The sequence below is a fragment of the Lissotriton helveticus genome, chromosome 1_1, assembly GCF_964261635.1.
Source record: "Lissotriton helveticus chromosome 1_1, aLisHel1.1, whole genome shotgun sequence".
NCBI lineage: Eukaryota > Metazoa > Chordata > Amphibia > Caudata > Salamandridae > Lissotriton > Lissotriton helveticus.
Genome location: NC_136057.1, coordinates 265,095,779 through 265,118,416, shown reverse-complemented (window position 1 = coordinate 265,118,416; position 22,638 = coordinate 265,095,779). Strand labels below are relative to the sequence as shown.

The 22,638-nt window shown below is 41.4% G+C and overlaps 1 pseudogene; it reads right to left on the bottom strand.

The window, feature by feature from the left end:
- Window positions 1-3,612: 3,612 nt before the first annotated feature.
- LOC144761810 (olfactory receptor 13G1-like) overlaps window positions 3,613-22,638 on the bottom strand; it is a 35,259-nt pseudogene continuing 16,233 nt past the window's right edge.

Sequence of the window (22,638 nt, the reverse complement as noted above, 5' to 3'; positions counted from 1 at the left end):
CACTGTGGAGTAGATTTACGAGCCCCTTGCACACTTTCGGGTCACTTTTCCCATGTTAAAAGTGATGCAATAGTGGCGCAGGGTACTTTTAAATATGACCCTATGTACATTACGGGCAAAAGAAGTACAAAACTCTTCGAATTCTTTATCGATCATAATTAGACAGTGTTGATTCACGATTCACAGGGTGCACTCCACTAAATACTTCGCGCCTATTTAAATAGGAGACGGGATTGTCAACATTACAAAACTTATGGGCATATTCACAAAGACGGCGTTAAAATTGTCACTGCTTTAACGGCAGCAAACTACATCTAAAACGGGGATAAAGGACTTCAAAATCCTTTGTTGTCTTACCGAAAGATTTTTTCAACACTGCTGTTTACTATGCCAGGGTGAGCGCCGAGGCTCCCGCCCTGCCATTGCAAACTTGGTTTGCATTTTGAAAGAAAGAACACGAAAACCTACTCTCTCTATATGGGGGTCTCTTCCATGTTATATTTTCATAGGAACTCCTACCTTGCCACTGGGAACGCCTACATTGCAGCTCATTGGAGATACGAGGAGAGCCGTTAGCAAACCGGCTGCTAACATGCATTAATGCATCTTAGCGTCGCCTAGTATTTTATTTGTTTATTTATTTATAGGCTTATATAGCGCTAGACTAGACTCCCGAAGGAGTATCTCTGCGCTCAGTTCACCCTACAGACAGAAAAACAATGCTTTCAAGATCTTAAAGAGAAAGAGGCGCTATATTTGAAACAGGAAAGTATTCAGCAATTTCCTGAAGGCTAGATGATTAGTGCAAAGCCTGAGGGTAGCCGGCAGATTGTTCCAAAGACTAGGACCCAAGAATGAGAGAGCCCTTCCGCCCAGTCTCGCACTTCTGATAGGGGGGATTTGTAGAAGAGATTGGTTGCTGGAGCGGAGGGTACGTACAGGATTGTAGGGGGAAAACTTCTCAGCCAGATACAGAGGGCCTAAACCATGAATACCCTTGTGGATGATACAACAGGTTTTGAATTTAACCCGTTGTCGGATCGGTAGCCAATGTAGCTTTTCTAAAAGGGGACGAGAGGGGGTTCTGGGCGGAGCATTTAAAACTAGACTTGCGGCGGTATTCTGAACCACCTGGAGTCTACTTAGCAAGTAGTCATTTGCTGATATTAGTAGCCCATTACAGTAGACCAGGCGGCTGAGCACTATAGCCTGAACAAGAGTATTTCTAGATGAGTCTGGCAGTAAAGGAAACACTCTTCTAAGTAGTCCAATTACTTGAAAACAAGACCCAGCTGTTTGATTGACATGCTCCTTTAAGGACAGCCCTTGGTCCAACCGAATACCCAGGTTCTTTACTAGCTGCTTAGGACTGGCAACGGGGCCCAGATCTAATGGCCACCAGTATGGCGACCACAGTAATGGGGCTTCCCCAAACAGCATAACCTCAGTTTTTCCTACATTACACTGAAGGAAATTCGAGGCCATCCATCGAGACACAGCCCTCATACCTTCTGAGAAGGAGTGCTTAATTGCAGCAGTCTGGGTCTGGAAAGGGAAGAGCAGCTGAGTATCGTCAGCGTACGACACCGGAATGAATCCGTAAGATCTCATAAGGTCAGCCAGTGGGACATGCATGTCTCTTTGTGGTGAAAAAGTTTAAAATCCCAAAGTTTGCTGAAGAGTACATCATCAGAATTAGTTACCAGAATGAGTGAGTTGTTTACTAAGAGGTTAAAGTATCTTTTTCTGCTCAGCCTTAAATTGTCTTCTATTTAAGATATTTGTTGTGCTTGGATGCCTTCAAGTGTTCATGTGTTCTGTGCTTGTTAATGTACAGGTTGGATTGCATTTGCTGTCAGGGAAAAATGAATTGCCCTCACTGCCATGAAGGTACTAAAATATGTTAGGTAAAGTCCATCATATCCTTATATTATTCCTACTATTGTCAAGTGAGAATGGCCTGTCTTCCCTGGGTAGGGCCAAACTGGGACCCGTAAGCAACCCTGCCAGCAGCAATATGGTGCAACGCGAGAGAGCCAGCGAGTGAGCCTGACCACTACAAGAGGGGTTGAGGAGGCTCTTCCCCAATAACATTTTAGAAAAATTGCAAAACGTGCATTCTACAACAACTTTTATGTTGTATATTCAATTAGATTCCTTTTTAAAGCATAGTAAATGATGACCTTACAGTGCACCAGTATACAACAAACTTTATTGGGGCTCTTTAATTATCCCCTCACTATGATCCTCCAACAGTGCCTCTCATCTCCACATAGCCTCTCTCTCACATGTATTTCATTTGTTGTATAGTGCCTCTGGTACCAATGTAGGGTGTTGGATCATTTTACATCAGACACACACACATACAGTGATAACGAATCATACATGTGTGAATCAGAGTATGGAAAATGTTTCATAAAACCAAGGGGACTACAAGGTGTTGAATTCATGTCATCCGTACTGGTAGTCATTTTTTTAGAGTGCGTTGTGTGGGGAAGCACAAACTCAGGATTCAGAATGTAACACAGTGGCTAAGGTTAGCTTTACTAATAAGAATGTATTTCAAACCCTTTTTAGCAAAATTGCGATAATGAAAGATTGGGAGAAAAACATAACTTTCTAATCTAGATTATGATTGTAAATTATTAACTACACTATAACAAATGGATCTCTGTGACAAAAGCAGTAACCTATTGAGCTATGTACATAAAATACTGGTCTTTGATCTGCATAGTACACACTCTTTACTATTAATCATCATCGCTAACTTACAGATATACTTGACTTTACTTGAGTTAAAGCTGTCACCAGACAAAACTCCAATCAGCAGGTATGATAATCAGCAGAGTTATCTTGGCAATTTTTCCTGTTACATGAAAACTGTTGGATATATAAGGAACTCTGTAATGGTTTTAAAACTACTGCAATGCTACAAAATCGGCCCCCAGTAAAAAGAGCAACACCCCCACCCTTGTAGCCTCATGGGGAAACGGCAGTCCAGACGTGACCCTGGGGCACTACAGCACATTTATACTTCAAATTCTATTTGTATATTGCGTTTTTTTCTTGCTATAGAGGGCTATAAATAAGCCAATTAAACTAAATAATCAACTACATACATGCATTGATTATGCATTGATTATCAGTACTGTTTATCACCAGTGTGCAGAAATGACTGCATCAGTTATGTATTGTATAAAATAAAGAAATTGGCGTCAATAAGTAGTGATATATTCTGTGGATGTATACTTCTGGGTTGGCAGATAGGATCCTCAATTTATGGTGGATTATCCTATGTCCCAAAGTCTAAATATAGCCCAATGATTCTTCAAACTCATTGGATTAAGGGAACTGAACATGTAATCAGCATTTACTTTAGTTGGTTTCTTAATTAGTTGTTGCTTTCAAGATTAAGGCACTACCACTGTTTACATACATACATGCAATCATACATACATACCATGACAGTGCAATACGTCCACATTCACTTGAAGAGTTTTCTGAATAAACTACTTAGTAAATATTGACTAATGGAAAACAGAGTGCATTATTTAAAAGAATGGAGGAAATAAATAGGTCCCCAAGTATCTAACAGATTGAAAATCTGTAAATCTAGGTCTGTTGTGGAATAGCTTGCTTCCCAAATATTTTTTTTAAGGCATTGATGACTTCCTTGTTCCTCAGACTGTATATTACAGGATTAAGTACTGGGGCGATGATGGCATACATGGCAGACACTACCTTGTCACTCTCCATGTTGTTACTAAATGCAGGGTGGATGTATGTGTAGATAACGTCCACAAAGAAGATGATGACTACCGTTATATGAGAAGCACAGAAGCGCCAGTCTTAGAGAAGGTGACAGAGGTATAGGCGGCAGCTAAAGCGTGTGTCAGGAAAAATAATAACACACGCTGTTTTACCCGACCTGACTCTTATTGCACTAACCTGTATTACACCGAAGGGGGAAGGCTCCACCAAGCAGACTGATCCTCGGGCTGTAGAGACCCCCCACCGCCTCTCTCCCGCCGTCCTGCTGTTTCTTTACACCAGACAGCGGGGCCGCCGAGTGGAGCGAGGCGAGGGGCTGCCTACAACTCCCGGCAGCCCTCGAGGTCTCCAGCCACACCCCCATCACGCCGCGCCAGGAGGCGCATAAAGGGCGTCACTGATACACGGAGCGGTGACACGCTGTTTTACCCGACCTGACTCTTATTGCACTAACCTGTATTACGCCGATGGGGGAAGGCTCCACCAAGCAGACTGATCCTCGGGCTGTAGAGACCCCCCACCGCCTCCCTCCCGCCGTCCTGCTGTTTCTTTACACCAGACAGCGGGGCCGCCGAGTGGAGCGAGGCGAGGGGCTGCCTACAACTCCCGGCAGCCCTCGAGGTCTCCAGCCACACCCCCATCACACCGCGCCAGGAGGCGCATAAAGGGCGTCACTGATACACAGAGCGGTGACACGCTGTTTTACCCGACCTGACTATTATTGCACTAACCTGTATTACGCCGAAGGGGGAAGGCTCCACCAAGCAGACTGATCCTCGGGCTGTAGAGACCCCCCACCGCCTCCCTCCCGCCGTCCTGCTGTTTCTTTACACCAGACAGCGGGGCTGCCGAGTGGAGCGAGGCGAGGGGCTGCCTACAACTCCCGGCAGCCCTCGAGGTCTCCAGCCACACCCCCATCACGCCGCGCCAGGAGGCGCATAAAGGGCGTCACTGATCCCTCTCGCGGGACGCGAGCGGGACTCTGGGCGAAGCCTGGGCCAAGGGTGGGCCCGTCCTAGCCCGTCACAGACCGGAGGAGACTGGGCTGGGCCCACCCCCCCAACATCTGCTATCAGCTAACACGTAACACGAACCCAAAAATATAAATGTGCTCTTTGGGGAGGGACCGCAGAGAACTCGCCTCTATTTTTCTACAGCAAACCGTCATTAACTACTCATTGGGACAAATCAAACATAATGTCTACAAGAGGTTCCAGGAGTAAAACGTTGAAAAATATGACGATTTCTACTGGCCCCATAGACCAATTCATCACCAAGGTGAATCAAACAATAGACCAAACTGTAATGCTGATCGAAAGACGAGTTTCTTACGAACTTGACCAAGCCAGACGCTCATCACTGGGTTTGCTGGCACAAGCACGAACACCAAGTGTACAACCACACAATATCACTACAGTGGATTCACATGCCGATATCCATGTAATTCCAAATACAGTTGATCTGTCGTTATCCTTACAACTATCTGACACACAACTGTCCCAGGGCCTTGAGCGAACCCCTGACATCTTTGCAAGCCCACAGTTACCTCAAAATGACCCCATACAGAGCGAAATCAGAGGGATAAGGGAAGGAGCAATCCCGAAACGTCCAACGCTCAATGAAACCCATTTAGGTAACCATGCAAAAACTGATATAGTGATTTCTGAATCTAATTTATCATCCTATCTTTATGACTCAAACAAACCTCAGAGTATGAACAATACCAATAACACAGCAGCTATAGAACTTAATAGTAACATCAATGCAAATGTTCTTACAAATGAAGATGATAATAATGGAACTGTAAAAAAGTAAGAGGCTTCTTTATATAAAAACTGTCGTTTATTTGAAGTTGGATAGAAGAAGCACAGCACATCCGTTAGGCTGAAGATGCAGGGAAATATCACAGTTGGGGTAGAATCTGGAACCAAGGATGTAAGATGCACGCACGCATCTTACATTCCAGGCTCCAGCACAATGGGTAAAATACAGAGAATAAACAAGCACAGGAAGAGCAAGAATGCAACACATCTTATCCCTATAAAAGAAAAGTCAACACAAGTACCTACTAGGTATTCTTTTAGGTCTAACTTCAGATTTGACCCTAGAAGCAACAGACAAATCTTTATGGGGAAAACTTTGGTGAGATTCACTAACTTTCACATGAGGAGACGCATTAACCTGCGCATGTGATGGTGATGGAAAAGAGTCCGGAGAACCAAGAGAACTGGACGAATTAGAGGAATTAGGACATCTGGCCACCCTACGAACATTCCAAACTCTACCATCTTGTGTGGCAACACTGTTTTTGAACACTTTGACCACTTTAATGGGAGGGAAGAATTAAGAAGATCCTTTAACCAGAAATCCAGGTTTTTTCACTCTCACCCACTCTCCTACAACAAAATCATGGAGTTTGACATTCATTTTTGAATCAAACACAACTTTCATACATTGTTGCTTATCTTCAACACGTTTAGCAACACTCCCGACATCAACTTTAGAAATATTCCTATTAAGCTTTTTAACCCACCAGGGGCAAATGACAGAAGTGGGTTCCCTACCTTTCAGAAGTTTGAAAGGACTCACACCTGTGACGGAATGAGGAGTGATGCGATAGACCCAGAGTCTATTCCTGACCACATTTAACCAAGAATCGTCAGAAGAACCCATCCCAGTAATGCAATCCTTGAGGACACGATTAAAACGTTCTACCTGACCATTCTCCCTAGGCTCATATAAAGAAACAGTATGATGTTTGATGCCACAGCTGTCAAGAAACTGTTCCACTTCAGAAGAAATGAGCTGTGTACCATTGTCAGTGACAAAAGTCTCAGGAAAACCTTCCCTAGCAAAGGTCTCTTTCAAGAAAAGCAAAACAGCCTGAGAAGAAATATTACTTACAAATTTAACTTCCGGCCATTTCGAATGGTAATCTACCAAAACTAAAGCAAAACGGGCATTTAAAGGCAACTGTTTAAAAGGGCCGGAGATGTCAAAAGCTACCTTTTGCCAAGGGAATTTAGGCCAAGCTACAGGTTTAAGAGGAGCAGAAGACAAATGAAGCATTTTATCGCTGCTAATACACTGAGAACATTCCCTTACCATTCTATCAATCATTTTGTCAATGCCCGGCCACCAGAAGTTTTCTCTAACCAGACGTTTCATAGATGACATACCAATATGACCTTGGTGGGCCAACAACAACATCTTCTCTTGTAAAGAGGCAGGAGGAATTAACTTACCAGTCTTGAAAAGAAGACCACCAAACTCTTCAATCTCCGAAGCAACCTGGGAAAAGGAAGCCAAGTCAGACGGAATGGACTTACTATTAGGCCATCCACTTTTGACAAAGACCAAAATTTGTTGACACACAGAATCTTTTCCCATTTCTCTAAACCATTCTGCCTCAGTTAAAGTTAAGAACTCCTGAGATCTTCTATAGAAGCAACTACATCTACATCCAGGTCAAAGGTAGAAACCTTATCAACACCACATGGTAACCTGGAAAGAAAATCTGCCGTGACGTTGCTTTTACCAGGAACATACGTGATCTCAAAGTCGTATTCCTGAAGACGTGAAGACAAACGAGCAATCCTTGCAGTCGAGTTCCAACCACCACCAGGGGACAAAATTCCTACTAATGGTTTGTGGTCCGTTCTCAAAATAAATCTGTTCCCCCACACATAATTTCTAAAATGTTCCACAGCCCAAATGCAGGCTAGTAACTCCTTTTCAATAACAGAGTATCTTCTTTCGGTGGAAGATAAGGTTCTAGAAGCAAAAGCTACGCACCATTCATCCTTCCCAGCACTCTGACTCAACACAGCACCAATGCCATACAAACTAGCGTCCACAGTGATGATACATCTCTTACTCTTACTAATACAAAATGATTTGAGTGTAGGAGCATTAACAATCTCACTCTTAATTTGTTTGAAGGCAATATCTTGCCTGTCCGTCCACACAAATTTGGCAGAACTCCTAGTCAGTTCTCTCAAGGGTTCCATCTTGTTAGCGAAATTTTGAATGAATTTACTATAATATTCGCATAACCCCGCAAAAGAGAGCAATTTTTCTTTAGTATCAGGGGCTGGTGCTTTCATAATGGCATCTACAAGATTTTTCTTTGGTACTACACCTTCTCCAGAGAGGGTATGTCCCAAATATTCTACCGATTTACAGAAGAATTTACATTTGCTGGCCTTAATAGTTAAACCAAACAGTTCTAACTTTGCACAGACCTCCTTAAGATGAGCATGATGTTCACAGTTATTTTTGGAAAATACAAGAATATCGTCTTGAAAGCATTTGACAAATGTTAGGTCTTTAAAAATGTGATACATTGCCCTTTGAAACACTGAAGCAGCTGACGCCAGACCGAATGGCATTCTCTTGAACTGAAATAATCCATGAGGGGTGATGAATGCAGTAAATTGTTTAGAGTCTTCAGTGAGTTCGATCTGGTGATATGCAGATCTAAGGTCTAATGTAGAGAATACACTAGCCCCATCTAACATGCAAAGCATTTCATTTATGTTAGGAAGTGGGTGACAATCCGTAACCAAGCTCTTATTAAGTGCCCTTAAATCCACACATAGCCTAATACTTTTATCAGGTTTAATGGCCAAAACAATGGGGGAAACCCATTCGGACGATTCCACTTCCTCAATTATATCATCTTTCACCATGGAATCAAGCATGTCTCTAAGCTCGTCCCTAATACTAATCGGCACTCCCCTTAATTTCTGTTTAACAGGGACAGAATTGGGTTTGACTTTGATCCTGTGACTAAACCCGTTCAATTTGCCTAATTTGTCAGAAAACACTTTAGGAAAGGTACTAGAGATCTCTGTGAACTCAGGTGATTCAGTAGAGTCCCCATCAGATATAGCCAGAACTAACACAGGATCTTTAAGTCTAGGGTTTAAAGAAACTCCAAGTTTCGCTTGATCCCTCCACCCCAAGACATTCACTCCCTTCCATGCAACATAAAGTTTTACATTAGCAGAATTACTTTTGATTGTAAGCAGAACTTCCTTAAAGCCAATAAAATTGATCATGGACCCATCACAATTGTAAGCACATATATCAGGCTTTGATAAAGAATTAATATCAATTAAATTCCCAAAAGACTTAATACAATACTCATGTGTGATAATGGTCCAAGGAGAACAGGAGTCCACCAGAAGCTCTAACACTTTGCCCAGAATAGTAACAGGACTCTTAGGAGAAGATAGTGTGTCTGCTTGAGATAAGTCTATTGATTCCTGTACAGAAACGACAATACCAAACTCCTTAATATCTGAATCATTACATGCTTTGTCATTGACATATGATACATTTCCAGAAGGACGTTTAGATGTAGGAAAGGAAGACCTTTTTGTGTCTTGGAACGGTCTTGCGGGAGTTTTACACATTTTGGAAAAATGTCCAGAGCGTCCACATTTATTACATTGTCTAGTAATGGCTGGACAATGTGGAAAAGAAGCAATGTGGTCAGGATTACCACATCTAAAACAAAAGAATTGTCTAGCCTTCACATCATTCCTGTTGGAAGACACAACATTTCTTTGTTCCTGGGGTTTAACTACACTAACTTCGCTAGAAGAGGTAGAAATACTCGAAGAGGTGGAAGCAGTAGACGCTTTATCTAATGTTTTTATCCATTTATCAGACTGTTCAAGAGCTTTAGCAGTACTGATCGCTATTTCCAAACTAGGATCACCTAAGATCCACAACTGCTCTTGAACCTTCTTACTCTTTACGTGTACAATGATTTGATCTCTGATCATTTCGTCTGTCATAAGGCCAAAATTACAATGTAAAGATAACGCACGTAAAGCTGTAAGAAAATCATCAAAACATTCTTTTTCATCTTGAACTCTGGTATAAAACTTAAACCTATTTAGTGCGACACTAGTAATAGGCTTGAATCTCCCTTCAATCCTAGAAACTGCTTCATCATAAACATTGCTATCACCCCCAGATCTTACATGAGGTAAGGTTCTAAAAACTAATTGCCCTTCTGAGCCGAGACAGTGTAGAAATATGTTCTTTTTCCTCTCCGCAGACATGCGTTCTCCATCGATGGCTTTGAGATATGTAAAAAATTCCTCTTTCCATCTTGTCCATGGAATGGGTGGATCACCCTTAGACTGTAAAAATTTTGATGGTGGATCAAACTGCATGTTAGATGCAGACTGAAAAATAAATGTCAAAATAACAACCTAAGAGCAATATTAATAGAAGTGAAACAAAATAAATAATAAAAAATTCCAGTAGATGGCAGTCTAATAAAAGGAGTACAAATTTCCACTGAAGATTTCCACAGAAAATACCAGGATAAAACTAGAAAAGTGGAAGCAGCTTGTAGCCAAGTAATAACAAGCAAGTCACTGAAATAATGTTCCCAAAATAGTATTGATGAGGAAATTGTAAAGTAAGTGTCAATAAAAATTATTCATGAAAATAAATAAATGTGGGGACACACGCAGTGAGAAAGAGTGTGTCCAACAGTACCTTTATCTTTTCAGTTAAAACGAAATGATTCAAATGCGCTTGCCCGGTGAAATTGATGCAATTCTTCGTGTTACACACACTCGGTGATAGGTCGCTATGGCAACGAACACAGCAGATCTGCGTGATGCGCAATGGCTTGGGGAGTAATGCGCCAAGGTACGCGATGACGCGTGATGACTCACAGAGGCTGGTTCCCAATAGCCAATCAGGAGTAGCAAGCACTGGAAGATGCTGATTGGTCGGCTGGTTCCCAATAGCCAATCAGGAGTAGCAAGTACTGGAAGATGCTGATTGGTCCGAGCGTCGGTGTTTGCTGACGTAGCGTAGCTATAGATTTCACAAAGAAAACTAAGGAAAACACGAAGAAATCAATAATAAGCTGAATACTTAGCGCAACTTCACCGGAGTAACAGGAAAACGAGTAGGAAATACTCCGCTTCCTTCCTGAAATAGACAGAATGACTTCTGAGGATGATAACGTGGATTCTTTAAACTTCTGCTCCTGTGCTTCGAAGAGATGTGGCAGAAAATAGATGAGAGTCCCTCGTCGCCAGTGTAAAAAAGTAAGAGGCTTCTTTATATAAAAACTGTAGTTTATTTGAAGTTGGATAGAAGAAGCACAGCACATCCGTCAGGCTGAAGATGCAGGGAAATATCACAGTTGGGGTAGAATCTGGAACCAAGGATGTAAGATGCAGGCACGCATCTTACATTCCAGGCTCCAGCACAATGGGTAAAATACAGAGAATAAACAAGCACAGGAAGAGCAAGAATGCAACAGGGACTAATTGTAATCAAATTCATCAAAAAGAATCATTGCCACCGCGAGCTAGAAACCCGAACAACGATAAGTTACAATCTTTTCTAACTAAAGAAATAGCGGAAATAGTTAAATATCAGCTACAACCTATCCAAAAAAGTTTAGAGCTGATAGAAAAACAAGTAGCAATATTAGTCGCTTTCTCAAAAAGACCTATAAACCCAAGATTACAAGATCCACCAACAGTGGCTGGGCCTAAAGCCCAAACTGGAAATGTACAACCTGCTAACTACTCAAAACAACCAGTTAACAATACTACGACAACAAACCTTCCAAATACAAAACCAGGTCAATCAGAGAAAAACTCAAAAAATTTAACTCCTTCAACTAACACTAAGTCTTCTCAAGAACCCTTAAAAACAGTACCAATCACACGAAACCAACCATTAGTCAGTGTTCCTTCAGACAAAGCTCCCTCAGTAAATGCATCTCCCAGACCACCTGCATCTTTACTTTCACAGCCTGACCACACACAAAGGCACTCTAATAAACCAGAACGACCAAAATCAAGATGGACTAAGCCAGCAAACCTCCCCCCCGGAGGCAGCGCCATTCGTAGTTATTCTGACAGGGGTCCCAGAACTAAGCAATAACACAGATGTACCAACCTGGTCTTTGCTAAATAAAACCCAACACTGGTTGAATACTAACAGACCTAACCATCCCAATAACATCACCAGGATTACTACGGTTAGAAGGGTCTCTTGGATAGGTCATCAACCAAAAACGATCTCTGGCGACTGTATAATAGTTAACCTTGTAAATCCCATGTGCGGTGGATTATATATGCTCATGGGACTCACTGGAAGGTAGCGGCGGAATAAACACCAAACGCTTATCTTTCTTCTACCCCCGACAAGGTCATCAGGCCGAGGACCACAACTGGTCATCAAACTGGTCCTGGAATCAACAAGAGCAGAGAAGCAGGAATCAGGGCGATTGGGGCTTTGGTAACAATCAAAGGAGCAGATTCCGAGGAGAATGTGGGTACGATCAAAGAGACCGGGACGACTGGAACATCCACGGCAGCAGGGCACAATAAATACCACAGAGGGAACTATGGGCCGGAATACCTACCTTTAACTCCTACAGCTGTTTGGAGATGGTCGACTGACCATCACCACAGATCTACGATAAGACTCCCGTGTGGAAAAAGAGTCTACCGTTAAACAACCTAGTTAGTCATTCCTCAAGTAATCTATCCAATAAAGAACACTACACTCAAAAAACCAGTACAAACGAAACAACTAGGATGCTAAAAACTCGAACCAATGCTAAAATGATACAGGACTCTCAATGTCCTTCTAAGGCTTACATGAGATCCTCACCAACAACACAAACTCTTCAAAAGTATCAGGCTAAACCCCTAAATATGACATCTGATTTAAAATCCATTCAATACGAAGAAACAACTGCTCAGAATACGACACCCACCTTAACTCCAGAAAACCCCGATAAGAGGGTGCTCTTCTGGAATATAGCGGGATTAGCGACCAAACACGCAGAAACAAGTTTCCTTGAATTGATAGAATCGAATGATGTCATCTGTCTACAGGAGACATGGCTTAATAACCCAATCCATCTACTGGGATACAAAACATTCTTCTCCCAAGCAATAAGATCAAATTCAGGGAGAAGTAAAGGAGGATTAACAGTATATATTTCTAACCTGTGGTCATGTCATGAAACAACTCCCACAATACTACATCAAAATTTTCAGATCATCAACCTTCAGGGAAACAATCGCGAGGTCTATACCATCATCAATTTTTACAATAATATGAACACGACGGAGTGGTCTAAGACCCTAAATGAAATTTTTAACCAGACCAATGATCTCAAAATAAAGTATGCTAAGGTTTCTCATACAATAATCTGGGGAGGAGATTTTAATCTTCACATATGCAACGAAAATAATACCTCCATTTGTGGGACTCCTGACGAACAAGGAAATTGTTTCATCCACTTCTCCCACACGACTGAAGGTAATAATATGCAGGCCATTATGGCCGAACTAGACATGGGGTTTGCCAATCTGTTAAAAAAACCCATAACTCAATTCACTCCCACTTTTCACGGAAGAGGTCTCGAAACTTTAATCGATTATATATTAATATCTAATAACAAAGCCACACGTTTCAAGACCTTTGAGGTGCTCAATAATGTACTTAGTGATCACTTCCCATTAAGATTGACGCACCAAGAACTGATCCACTGAAAGAACAAAGACAAGGTGAATTTCGGAACGCTCAATCAGGAAGCACTAATATTGGATAGACTAAATGGGTATACCCTTAAATGGAACACAATGGATCAAGAAGCTGTCAATAAAATAATAATTACCATATGTAAAAACCAAATAGACAAGTGCCTAGATCCCTCAACATCCTCAAAAGAGATTATGACCAACTATGAAGAGATCTTACTGAACATAAGAAATGAACTAACCAAACCCTACGAACCTAATAAGGCTATAAGAACAGGATGGTTTGATACAGAATGCACCAAAGCTTATTCCGAACTAAAGAAGGCCTTAACAAAAAAAGACAGAAACAGACAAGAGGTAACTAATTTACGAAAAATTTATAAACTAGCAATTAGGAAAAGAAAAAAGGACTTGAAAGCAAATCTCTGGACACAACTATTAAAAAGCAGCTCTCTAAAAGACAGCGCAGCATTCTGGGAGATAGTAAAAAATCCCTTCCTAAAAGACAACAATGATGATCCCTCCCTGGACGTAGCTATAAATGCACAGGATTGGGTGCAACATTTTTCAGGAGTATTCGGTGCAGATTTGACCATCCAGGGATCTCTTCCACCTGTGAATTATCCAATAGCTATCCACTTTACACTGAGTGAAACAATAAAAGCCTTAAAAACGGCAAAACAGGTAAAGCACCAGGACCTGACTCGGTCCCAATCGATTTCTATAAACTTTTACCTGACCTTTGGTCTCCGCTCCTTAATAAAGTACTAAACGCGGCACAGAAAACAAACCTCCCCGATTCCCGGTCCACTTCGATACTCGTCCCCATTTTTAAAAAGGACAACAGGGACAGTCCTTCTTGTTACTGCCCAATCTCCCTCCTGGATTCGATTGGAAAGATGGCGGGGCGCATACTTCTAGATCGTCTCCAGGAGTGGTCGAAAGAACATGGCGTGCTCTCAGACCTGCAATATGGTTTTAGGGCAGGACTGAGTACTGTGGATCAAGTGTTAAATTTAACATTACTGGTCGGAAAATACGTCAATGCAAAAAGTGCTTGTCTACATATGGTATACGTCGACCTCACAGCAGCATTTGACTGTGTCCAACACTCCAAACTTTGGAGAATAATGCTGCAAATGGGGATTGAACCATCAATTATCGACTTTCTCCACTATATACAGGAGCCACGGGAAGGGTTAGATTTGGGACTGGTGGACAATTGACAGACAGTTTTCCCATACAGAAGGGGGTCAGACAAGGGTGCGTACTGGCCCCCTTCTTATTCACGCTTTACACCAACGGCCTTGAGAGTGCAATGCTAAAGGACGTAAAAGATCTCCCTGAAGCCGGTCGTCGGCAGATTCCTGCATTATTATATGCCGACGATGCGGTAATTCTTGCTCAAACTCCTGTCCAACTTCAACGGGCCCTAAATAATTACTGCTCCTTTATGACCAGCTTAAACTTGAAAATTAACATCAAAAAAACGTATGTGATGCACGCGGGTACCAAGGGGAAAAAAGTAAAAACTATCTACGTGGACAATGTACCCCTTGCAAGAACAAAAACGTACCCTTATTTAGGCATCACTATGGACGAGGCTTTCAATTGGAAAGATGCAGTAAACTCTCGAAAACTGTCCCTCATAAGAACAATCGGGGCACTAAAATCCTTCTCCCTTCGTCTCGGAAAAAGACCTCCGACCGAAATGATCAAGATCTATAACGCTAAATGCATAAGCACTGCCACCTTTGGAGCAGGGGTATGGGGAACGAGAAATGTTGAGCAACTGCAAAAAGTCGAAAAATTTTTTTTTAGATTTCTACTGGCCGTCCCGAGAAGTACAACCACGTACGGATGTCATCTTGAACTCGGGGTCGACTTTATTTCCGACATCATCAAAATCCAACCAATCATGTTATGGCGCAGAATATGGGCCACGGACGAGTGTCACCTTACAAAAACAATAATCCAGGATTGTCTGAAATTAGATAACATGAGAAAGATAAAATGGTTGGCTTACGTGGAATCCTTCTTTATAGACATTGGTTTCCCGAGGTTCTTTGATGATCCATTGTCAGTTGTAGATATATCAAAAAAGGAACTTAAAACAATTTGTATGTTGCATTTATCCCAACTTCGGCTGTTGACAGAAATAAGGAAGCCATCAGTCCAGCAGTGTCTAATGATTCAGTTGGTCCCTACCATTCAACCTTACCTGCAGTACGATCTAACTCAATACAAAAAATTTCTTCTCACTCGTTTTAGGTTTAATTTATATCATTACTTGGTTCTGTTTCCTAAACAAAATGACTGGACACATAATATTGCAGTATGCCCATGTGATTCAATGTCATCCCAGTCCACAATTCATGTCTTATTTTTTTGCATATTTTATATACCATTACGCAAACGATGGATAATACCAGTACTAAAAGTTCTAAAAATTCGCAGATGCCGCCCTGCGTACTTGGCACTACAATTTCTGGAAAACAACCTGATGACTAAATCGGTTGTACAGTATCTCAACCTTTGTATCAGACATCGATTGAACTTATGATCACAGATGGCGAACCTTCTTTTTATATATATGTATCGTTTGATTTAAAATGAATGCAATTTTTTAATGTGTTTTTATGTACTTTTATGGTTTTAAAAAAAAAACGGAAACCGAATAAAGATGATTTGATTTGATTTGATTTGATTTGAGAAGCACAGGTGGAAAAAGCCTTTTTCTTCTTCTCAGCTGAGCGAATTTTCATGATGGTGGAGATAATGTATGTGTATGAGATGGCAGTGAGCAGAAAAGAGACCATACCCAATATTACATCACCGATTACAATCACAACATCATTCACTAAGGTATTTGAACTTGCAAGTTTTAGCACTGGTGGGATTTCACAAAAGAAATGATCATGGTGTCTTCCACACATAAGGACAGCCTCAAGATGAGGCTTGTGTGGGTTAGAGAATTCAAAAAGCCTAGCACCCAAGCAAAACCTGCCAAACACAAGCATGTCATTCTGTTCATTATGACTGTGTAACGCAATGGGAAGCAGATTGCAATGTAGCGATCATATGCCATTTCTGTCAGAACAATTAGCTCAGTGCTGAGGACAGCGGTGAACAAGTAGAGTTGAGTAATTCACCCAGAGTAGGAGATAGCTATTCTGTTCATAATTAGGATGTCCAGCATCTTTGGAATGGCAGCAGTTGTGGAGCAGATATCCAAGATTGACAAGTTGACTAAGAAAAAGTACATTGGTGTGTGAAGGCGGGGTTCTGAACTAATAGTGATGGTGATGAGGACATTTCCCACCAGAGCCATCAGGTATATGCAGATAAAGATACAGATTAGGGTGGACTGCAAGCTAGGGTACTTGGATAGACCAATCAGGTTAAACGCCTTTAGATCTGTCTGGTTCATATCATCCACAGCTGAAGTGTTGAGCCTCGGGATGTAGAAAGAAACATAAAGGGTTACATTGAAGTAAGCATCATGATTGATAAAAGATGCATATCCTGATACCAATATGTCAACCCTGAACATTTGATTATACATAAGTGTCTATTTATGCCACAGAGATAAAACAAATTGCCCAATTTAACAGGGTTGGTGGAACAATTGTGGGGCTAAAACTTAATTCACCCATTTATTAAAACAGTGGAAATATCAAGGTATTAACATACTGCGGCCCAACACTCAACAATCAATGGTTTTGCTTGCAAATTGAATCTCTATTCCGTGGATAACAATTGAGTTGATAAAGTTCATTTAATGTGTAATCATTTCATAGCACAGATTAACCCCTTTGTGGTCTTGTTGTCTTTGCTTGAATTTATTACAGACACACTAGAAAACAACTGCAAAGACTTATATCCTGTTCATTATCATTGTTGAGAGATGGACAATATGACCCACTAAAACTCCACCTTTTGGAGTATTGGTAAATTCCCGAAGTCAACAGTGATGTTGTATTGCACTTTACATATTCATACCCAGGTGTAACAAAACTTGAGGGAGCACCCCTGCAAGCAATATTGACGCCCCCCACACTGTGTCTTCTTGGCTCAATAATTCAGGATCAACCCTACTCATTTACAGCACCTAGAAAAGGAAATATATGGTAAACTCTATAGATAACAACATATTAAATTAGATTAATATGCTGCACTGGAGTGAAGAGGCTGGCACCATGTCCCCTTTCAGAATATAAAGGATAACCTGGAATCTGAAGCAGAAACTTCAAGATTGAACATTTACATTGAATATTATTCTATTGACCAAAATAATTATGTTACAATGTAATTTGTAAAATAACAGTTGAATATATTTTCATTCTTTACTTACCATAACCTTCTGCCATGGAACAAAATGCAACTCTTTTTTTCACCTTCAATTTTAACTTGCTTTAATCCAGTAAAACAAGAATAATACCATGAATTGCATTATGGTGCAACAGACAGATCACCCCTCAAATAGAACTGGAGATGAAACCCCTTCACTGCTCATTTAGGTGATTGGGAAGAGTTCAACACTTACAAATTGTAGGTTCCTGGGCAAATCACTTGCTCTTGCTACCCCTCAGTTCTTTTAGCTTCCACAACTGACCTATATAAGGTTCAGCATGGCAGGACATTACCCCACGGAATTATCATACTAGGGGGCATAGTCTCAAGGACCTATCACCGAGTTATCAGTACTCTATCGCAGCCAAAGTCATGATAAATGTATCACTCCATTCACAAGCTGTTGCAAACAGCTGATACCAATAGTTTCCCTACTATAGCAGCCTGTTCTGCCTGGATTTCCTGATTAGATAGAACCAGCTCATCAGAGCCTTACTAACCCAGCCAGAACGTTACCCTCTGCCCCTCCCTAGGACCTATTCACAACAGGTATCTACCCCCTAAGGACAGGGAATTCCTAAGATACATACCCAGACCTCTTATAATATCAATATCGGCGATATCGCGGTCTCATACAGACCCAGACAACCTACCCAGACGGCAGCATTAGCGGCGATCTCGCGGTCTCATACAGACCCAGACAACCTACCCAGACGGCAGCATTAGCGGCGATCTCGCGGTCTCATACAGACCCAGACAACCTACCCAGACGGCAGCATATCCTATGATTACCATTACATAAAGGGATCAGTCTCATTATTCATCAGGGGTATAGTACTACAATATTCTGGATCACACAATAGTTGCCAAATTAGGTGATGTACCACCTATCCTTCAATCCAAGAGCTCCTCTCTCCCTTATTCAGTTACCACTTACCTGATCAGGGTTAGCATCTGTTCACATAGCAGCATCTGACTAGAAGAACAGGTTACCTTTTCATACAAGAATAAGAAGCACACCGATTCACTATGCAAAGGTTATTATCAAATATAAGCTCTCCTCTACCCCCTTGCTCAGACCCACATGGACGGGAGATGCATCCGTTCACCTGCACCTGACTAGAAGAAAGGTTATCCTCACTAAGAACAACAACGCCTGCACAATGGTTCACTAAGAACTGGGGTATCTTTATTTCTCAGTACAATAAACAACATTAGCAACACATAATAGACACATACACAGATCTGCAGGGTCTCTGTGAAGACCACATCCACATCTAACTAACAGGGACGGTAAATAGACTGCACACTGCTGAAAGGAAAAGGATTAGTAATAATGTTTCATGGGCACTAACATAACAGGACAGAAATCACCTTATTAGCATGGAGTCTTGTTCTAGCTGTCATCTGGATTCCTCCCTCGTCTGTGATTCTCCTCTGCACTCTTGGACATGCATCTGCGCTGATCACTCTGCACTGGACACCTCTCCCCCACAAACTGTCTCCGCCTTCCAGCTTCAGTCTAATTGTTTCTGTTGCTCTGATAACCGTTCGCTCCACTAGCTTCTTCATTCTGTCTGATTATCTCTGTTCAAATGTCCAATTCACTCCAGCTGCTCTCACAGATTAGTATAACTTCAGTCTCTTCCAAAAGGCATCACCTCAGACTCCAGCTGATCACAACTCCTCCGGATAAGTAACTACTTCTAACTGCTGTCTTCAGCTCCAAACATTGCTTCATCTCTCTCTGTTCAGAACACCATCTACTCACAACTGCTTCTAGTTTCTCTCTCTCTGGTTCCAGCTCACTGGCTGTCTGTCTTCCCTCTGTTCCAAGCATCCACTGTCTCTTCTCCCCTGCTCCATCTCCTCTCCTTCTGCACTCTAACGCTCTCCGTTCCAATCCACGACTGCACTCCTTCCAACCCAAAGTCCTTCTCTCTGACTCCGCCTCTGCACTTCACTAATATGGAATGCTGTCTCCTCATGGAAAGTTCCAGGCATCAGCCTGCCGCCCTCCAAATTCTTGCACCTCCCCGTACCAAGGACACATCCCCAGCCGGCCGGCCCGATGTTGTGTCTTCAGCACGAAGAGAAATACAATCCTTCGACAAGGGCCGGCCTGAACCGGTTCTCTCCAAGCGAACAACACCTCATAACTAAAACATTACCTTTACCCTGCAAGCATCTCAGTCTGCAGGGACAGAAAGCAAAATGGAGTCTCTCTAGTTCTGGGCCTTGTAGGCCTGAGAAGGATGAAATAACACTTAGCTCTATCAGAGTACCTACACAAACCATACCAATATGTAATATGAAGTCAAGACAACAGGATCCACCCTCTACTATAGGTAAAGGACACATGTCAAAGCCAATAGGCAATAGATGGATTAGAGTCAACAATAAGGGATCTATCATCATATTAAGCAGCTATACTCTAGTTTATGCTTCTAGGTATGGCAAAAAGGCCTTAAAAGGACCAACACAAGGCAAGAATACAGATTCAGGATGGTAGCAAGCTTAAAGTCACCATCACTCATGAATAGAGCCCAAAAATCGAGCAGAACATTACACCCTTTGACTTTAACTTGCTAACATCTATAAACAACAACAACCAAATAAACAAACATCGACATGATCTATCATCATATTAAGCAGCTATCCTCTAGTTTATGCTTCTAGGTATGGCAAAAAGGCCTTAAAAGGACCAACACAAGGCAAGAATAGAGATTCAGGATGATAGCAAGCTTAAAGTCACCATCACTCATAAATAGAGCCCAAAAATCGAGCAGAACATTGCACCCTTTGACTTTAACTTGCTAACATCTATAAACAACAACAACCAAATAAACAAACATCGACATGATCTATCAACAAAATCAAAAACAAAAAGACTCCCTAAAATGAATGACAACCAAGGAAATACCACCGAAAGAACAAATCAAAATATCTGATAACCACAAAAACTAACTTAAGCACCCTTAAACTAAATGTGCCTCAACTTCTAGTACTAACTCACGAAATCTATTAATGTAGCTGTGAAGTAAAAATAACAAAGGGCCTAAATGAGGCCTACCTACTTCGGCCAACTTAAGAAACTAACCTAAGCACCCTTGAACTAAATGTGCCTCAACTTCTAGTACTAACTCATGAAATCTATCAATGTAGGGACATGTCTGTGAAGTAAAAATAACAAAGGGCCTAAATGAGGCCTACCTACTTCGGTCAACTTAAGAAAGGATTTGGTAAAGTCTGAACAAAGGGTCCTCAATGTCTGGGCAACTATTACTAGTAAATCTAGGACATGACCTAACTAAATGACACACCTCCCGGGACAACTTAAAGTCTAGGGTGACCACCCTTGGAACTAATCCCACTGCTCCAATTAAAAGTTGATGGATCAAAGTAAAAGTGTAATAACAGGAAAACAAGGACAACCCCATTCCTACAAAATAGCTGGTGTAGCACTATGCATATCAAGCAAGAAATCAGAAACAGTGATCTAAGTGTGGTGCATATACTCTTCTAAAAGATAATTCAGACATAGTCTGTCCAGAAATCCCTATAGCTAAAATAGCTGCAACTTAAACTTGAAAAACTAAGTGATAGGAGACCATGCCAAAGTCAATAGGCAAAGGTCATAAGTCATCTAACTCAGGAAACAGTGTGCACTAATCCCTCTGTATCAATCTGTGGAACACATGTGTGCACCATCATGCAGAACACTACTTTCCCTTCATTGGCAAAACTGTTTTACAGAAAACAGGAAAACTATCCAATAGGTGAAAGATAAACAAGTGTAAAGTCAATCTGTAATAGCATAGCATACTAAGATCAAAATATCATGTATCACAGGGCATCAGATTACTAAAGCAGCTCACTAATTATATACTGCACCCTATGACTTTCAAACAAAATCATTTGCATATATCAAAAGGAATCATTAAACCAAAGGCCAAATTATGAATGTGGCACTGCATCTTTCAAACTGGAAAATCAAAAGCATAAACAGGACTGCAAATTTAACATTATCATTGGGGCCTGTTTGTGGTAACTGCAAAAAGTGGCATTATGTCCATCTGAAATAGAAACATGGGAAAAAATGCAAGACTCAAGAATGCAGGCCAAGGAATTACATTGTAGACTCCTTTCATAAAGGAACATCATTATAACCAAATACCAATGGTTTTTTTTTTTTTTTTTAAATCATCACCTTACTATTGGCTTTGTCACCCAAAAATTTCTCTTAGGAATTAAAAGTGTCTCTATCAAAAAAAATTAGTCTGTTCTTTCTAAAACAGAAAGCAGGTATGACAGTTCTCCAGTGTGCAAGACACACCGCTCCAAAGTTCTTTGCCAGGAAGGAATCCCATCTGATCTTGTCATCCATGGAACTCCAGCTATCCGCCGTAAGACATCGCTTCTCGCCATCAGCTCCGGTGTAGTTTGGGCCCAAGCTGGTTCCGCATTTCAGAAAATAACAAGCTAACATAACAACAAGAAAATAAAAAAACAAAATAATAAACGGGGCGGGGCAGACCATCCATGCACTCCCGCACAAGCCATCAACCTGAAACGAGAGATAAGCATCAATCATCTTATAAAAGAAAATTTTCCATTCAAAAAAGCACCCCAAGTGCTTTTCATTTCTGTAAGAAGAAAACCTCCTAATTCCTGAAAAGAACTCTCTAAATCCAAGGGATAATTTGAACACTCTACCTATACCATAATTTGTTTGGGCAAAATCTCCCCCAAAAACTTTTTTACACAAGTCAGAAGGGCTGGGGCCTAGTCACTCTCTCACTCCTTTGAGAAACAGCCCCTCCCTCTAGAAAGATGGTCGCGCTCAGAGTTTTGAACCAGCTCCAACCATAACAAGCAGGAGCCGTGCAGAGAACGGGCCTGAGTTATCTCGTTCAAGGTTACAACAACAATTTTCTGCTTTGTGCTCACACATTTTTAAATGAAA